We start from the raw sequence: 5,335 nt of genomic DNA on the forward strand, positions 1-5,335 counted from the left end.
AGAGGAAGAAGAGACCACGAGGATTGCAGAGGGGTAGGGGAGCCTGGGTGGAATGGGGTCCCAGAACCAGGGAGCGGAAATGATGTCGTCAGACATCAAGAGGGCAAAGGGGATGGGGACCTAAAGGAAGGGGCCCAGAGAGTGTGGCAGGGCCTGCGTGAGGGTGCGGAAGCTTGGGAGGGGGCTCGGGGACGGGCCTGGAGCTTGGTGAAGGTATGAGAAGGTACAGTCGTGGAGAAGGAGGTTGAGGAAAACAAGGCCGGCTGAGGGGATTCCTCCCTGGGAACTGCTGCCTCAGCCCAAATTCAAGTCAGACAATAGGAAGGACTCCATGGCTGGAAAGGGTGGGAGGCCCTGGCCCAGGTGAATGCAGGCATTTCTGTCCCAAGACAAGGGACTGAACACAGTGACTTCTGGAGGCCCCTTTCTAATGGCTGAACAAAAAGAGCAGTCTTCTCCAAACCGAATGAGGAAGGAAGGCGAGCTTTTTAGAAGAAGTATGGGCGGGGAGGGAGCACTTGCATCAAGGTCAAGAGCTCAGACTTGATTTAAAAAAAAAAAAAAGAAAAACACCTACAGCCCCTGGTATTCCAAGGTGGTCTCCTATCCAAGTACTAACTAGGCCCGACCCTGCTTAGCTTCCGAGAGCAGATGAAATTGGGCACGTTCAGAGTGGCATGGCCGTAGACTAAGAGCTCAGACTTGAGCTAGGCTCCCTCCCTGTGTTAAAATCCCAGCTTCATCACTAACCAGCTGTGTAACTAACCTTGAGTAAGCTACTTAACCTCCCTGTGCCTCAGTTTCCTCATCTGTAAAATGGGAGCAATAGTAGTATCCACCTCTTAGGGCTCTTAGGTAGTTTTAGTTAATGAATTGAAATGTGTGAAGTGCTCAGAACGAAGTGCCTGGCGCAAGGTGAGAACTGTATGTGTTAGATAAAAGAAACAAAAGATATCAGTGACTTTCTTTTGAGAGCCTCATGGGCACTGGGCACTGGGCCAGGTTCTTTATTTATACTACCTCTAATCCCCACATTCCTCTATAAAATAGTTCTTTTAGTTCCCATTTTACAGATAAAGAAATTAAGACCCAGAAATGTGAAGGCGCTTGCCTGTCTTGACCTAGGCTGACTCTCTTTACTACATTATGTTACTTTTTCTCCATCACAAAAGCAGGCAGATGGAAGCTATGGCTTCCCCGAGGCCTATTTTGGACCTTCACACCCACACTCACAGCCAAAGACCCTTCCAGTGTGTAAACCACCCTGGGCTGATGAGAGCCTGGGAAGATCTCCTAGTTGTACAGTGTAACTAATAACTCAGAGCCACGACCATCTCATTAAGTAATTACCTCTGGGAGCGCCAAGGCAAAGACGTGATCTCACTGGCCATTTTTCACCACCTTGCCGCTGGGGGTGGAGGTAATGGTAGTAATCATGGCGGTGGTAGTAGTGACACTGATGGTGACATCAAGTGATGGAAAAGATGATGGTCCTGTCAGATCTTGATGCTGGCAGAGGAGGTGACAGGGCTGGTAATTGACTGGTGGCGGTTAAGGTGATGGCTAATGATGGTGGCAGATCATAGTGTTGACGGAGAGGTGACAGCTGTAGTGATGAGTTGTGGAATACACCCTGTGGCTGGGCCCTCGGTCTCCATCCCGTCCTGCTAGACGGAGAGGTTAGAAAGCCAATAACCACATTGCCCTCCCTCATAGCATTTGTATGTGGAACAGGCCGTACCCTTTAAATTCATTCGAGAAAGACTGGGAGCTAAAGTGAGACTCAATTGTAGCCACTTCTTAAATGCAGCTTCCTGAATTCTGGATTGAAGTTTCAGGGCTGTGTTCTTGAATTCACCGCTCAGAGGTAGTGGCTTTCTTGGTGGGTCAGTTCTGCATAATTCTACGAGTCGTTCCTGGAGGCCTGGCTCATTCAGCCTCTGGCTCATTCAACATTTGTCTTGTGTTAAATACCTTCCTGCAAAAACACCAAAGGGGTATTTCCGTTTCCTGCTCTGAATCCTGACAAATATAGTTCGATAGCCGGGTTAAAGCTTGAAGTGACAAAAATGGTGACATGGATGGCAACGGTGTCGGGTGAGGACTGTGGGGCTAGTTCGATGGGTGTTTGCTCTCGGGACTGATGGAAGTGGTGATAACGACAATGTCTGGTGGCGGAGGTAGGCGGTAACAAGAGGTCTTGGGTGCAAACAATAAAATCTGACTCTGGCTGACTTATGAAGAAAAGGAAGATATTGGGGAGCTCCCCGGACGGATACAAAGCCTGGAGATCCCAGTTCAGATAAATGACAGGAACAAAGGAAGTGACAGCATTGGACAGACCAAGCCCCATTGCAAGACACCCGGGCACAACTGTCACAACCAGACACCGCATTGATCACTGCTACCAAAGACCACCTTTCTGAGCAAATTCTAAACCTTCCTGTCTTTACATCACTCACTCAAGATTCAAAGTCTTGGGCTGAAACACCCACTTGACCAAGCCAAGGTTATGTGTTCTTGTCCTACCTGCCAGGGAGTGGGAGAAGAGGTCTATGGTCCCTTTCGGCTTCAGTAGTAGGCAGTAGGGCCATCAAGATTCATACAGTGGGGCTTTCCCTTGAAGAAAACGGGGTTTGGATGAAGGCCAGCCAAAACCAACAAAAGCTCACTCAGTAGGTCGGTGGCGATGACGGAATGAAGAAGCTGAGAGGAGATGCTACCTTCCTCGTTCAAACCAAACCAAGCTTGGAAGCAGCCGGACCTTTCAAACCTAAGCAAGAGCTCTTTATAATCACCCAAGACCTTCTGCTGCTACGACCACAGGTGCCCCTGTGGACTTTGGTCCATCTTTCACACTCTGGCCAAGAGCAGATGGGAGAATGCCCCTTCCCTTTATAGCCCAATGTAGAGCAGGAACCCAAGACATTCAAATAAGATGCTATCAATGGCCCAGGGAGAACAAAGGAGAAAGAAGCACAAACATCTATTCGTTTATTCCATGTCCGTTTATTGGGCACTAACCCGGTACCAAATCCAGCAGGGAATGAGGGCCCTGCCCCATGAAGCTTACAATCCAGTGGTGGTGACAGTCAAACCAGTAACACACAAGTAGATAAGGCAACTGCGGGGCTGGAAACACAAGGCGGATGTGATGGAGGGGGCAGGGGGAGCCCCTTAAGAGGGGAGGTCAGGGAAGGAGTCTGAGCTGGGAAGATGATCTTGCGTGCAGAGATTTGAGACAAGTGTGGGCTCCAAGTCCCTGAGACGAGAACAAGCTCGTTGTGCTTGTGGAAAAGCAAAGTGGCCAGTGAAGCTGGAGCATGAGGAACCGGGGGCCGGAAGAGCAGAGAGGGTTAAAATCAACCCGGTAAACAGTTGTCACTTCATTTGTCCATGGGAAGCCACTAAGGGTTGTCTTTTGGTAAGAGGAGGGACTAGTCCTCAGGCATGAATCAGGAAAGAGAAGGTAGGCACAGCGCAGGCAGGTGTACAGATTCAGTGGTGGTAAGGTGAGGGCTTCTCCCACGCTGGGCTCCTGTGTCCTCAGTGAGGTATGAGGCTAGGTCATCACTGCACAGGGGCAGGGGGAGAGTGGCAGGACATGTACTTATTAGTTCACGTAAGTTTTTCAGTGTCCTGGCTAGAGCGATACAGCCCTGAGAAACTCAGGCCCTAATCAGCCCTCATGCTCTTGGGTACCTCCTGGCAGATTCTCCAGGGGGACAGAGACGCTTCCTTGACTGACCCCACCCCAGTTACTGAGAAGAGGCCAGCGGTAGCAACCAAAGCCTCAACCATCACAATAATAATTTCGACTACAGCCACAATCATCATCACTGTCATTTTCATACCAACAGGCACAAGGAGAGGATAGGACATCCTTGAGGGCACCCTGACACTGTGAGCTAGCAGGACCCCAGTCCCTTCTCGGGCCTGTGGAAAGCAATGGGTCGGTCCTGGTCAGAGCCGGTGGTACGCTGGAACCCATTCCTACCGGCATACAAGAGCCAGTTCCGTGAATCTCTTCCCAGCTCAGAATGCAGTGACATCACATGGGTAACTTGAAATCAGCCACAGTGGAGGGCTTTTGGTAATTTTCCCCAGCTAGCCCTGAGGACTGTGAGAGACTCTGATTCCCACCACTTACCTCTCAACTCCAGAGCCTGGAGCAGGACCAACGTTAGGAGCCAGTCAACCATGTGCATAGAGTTCTGGAGGGTAGGATGTCTGGTGGAAGGATGTAGTGGAGATGGGAGGTCACCTCCCTGCAAGACACACCCAGTGATGGACCTGAGACCTAGGGCATTAGCTCAGGGGCATCGCCTTCGCCAGAGCCTCTGCTCCAGCCTGGGAGCCTAAGGCCTACGGCTCCCAGCCGGGCTGCCTGACTCATCCTCCTGAAATCAGAATCCTGGACTGGGTCTGGGAGGGACCACAGGCAGCTTCTCCCTGTTCCCTGATCCCAGAATGAGCCCTGACCTTGGTCATAAACTGGGCCTGACCCCGGTGACAAAGCTCTCCACCCAGGCCCAGAGTAAACCCCACCCCGATTCTGGGTTGAGCATTGATCGGGCCACAGAAAACACACTCTCACTGCCATCTGCACCTGACACAGTCCCCGACTCAGCCCTAGAATCACAACAAGCCTGGCCCTTGAGCCCAATGGGGAGCAGGCCTGGAGTGGGGTTGGTCCAGCCAACACTGTTCAGTCACTGTAGCTGGGGCTTGAGCTAATGCCTGGGAAACGAACATAAAAAAAAAAAAACCAAATTAAAGCCCACCACCAGCTCCTCCTTGTTTTGCTGACAGTGTTCCTCTTAGGAAATAAAGCCTAAAGGTTAAGTCTCTGTTCTAGGGCCCTAACCTCCCCTCACGCGGTCCCTGCTGGGCTCCCTCTTTGATTTGAAGGATTCTTGCCCTAAACCCTTCCTCCCCACTATCCCCATGTAGCCTCCAGGTCCCCACGAGGAAAAGGAGCTGTGAAGTCCCATGAACTTCATCTGAGAGCCCAGGGGGTAGAGGCCATCACCTTATCTTGCTTATGGGTTGGGGCAAGACCTTTCTCCTCTCTGAGCCTCAGTTTCTCCATCTATACAGTCATGTGCCGCTTTATGATGGGGATACGTTCCGAGAAGTGCATCATCAGGTGATTGTGTCATTGTGCGAACATCATAGAGCGCACTTACACAAACCTAGCTGGTAGAGCCTACTACACACCTACGCTATATGGTATAGCTTATTACTCTGTAGGGGAGGAAAAATAATTTTCCCTTGACCCTTCTGGGTGAGACATCCCTGTAATAAAAGACAGATTGACAGGAGAAAACAAACA

General features: G+C 50.7%; 1 pseudogene; it reads right to left on the reverse strand.

The window, feature by feature from the left end:
- Window positions 1-570: 570 nt before the first annotated feature.
- LOC112473015 lies at window positions 571-689 on the reverse strand (annotated as a pseudogene).
- Between the last annotated feature and the right edge of the window lie 4,646 nt (window positions 690-5,335).

Source organism: Pteropus alecto, unplaced genomic scaffold (assembly GCF_000325575.1).
Source record: "Pteropus alecto unplaced genomic scaffold, ASM32557v1 scaffold39, whole genome shotgun sequence".
Classification (NCBI taxonomy): domain Eukaryota; kingdom Metazoa; phylum Chordata; class Mammalia; order Chiroptera; family Pteropodidae; genus Pteropus; species Pteropus alecto.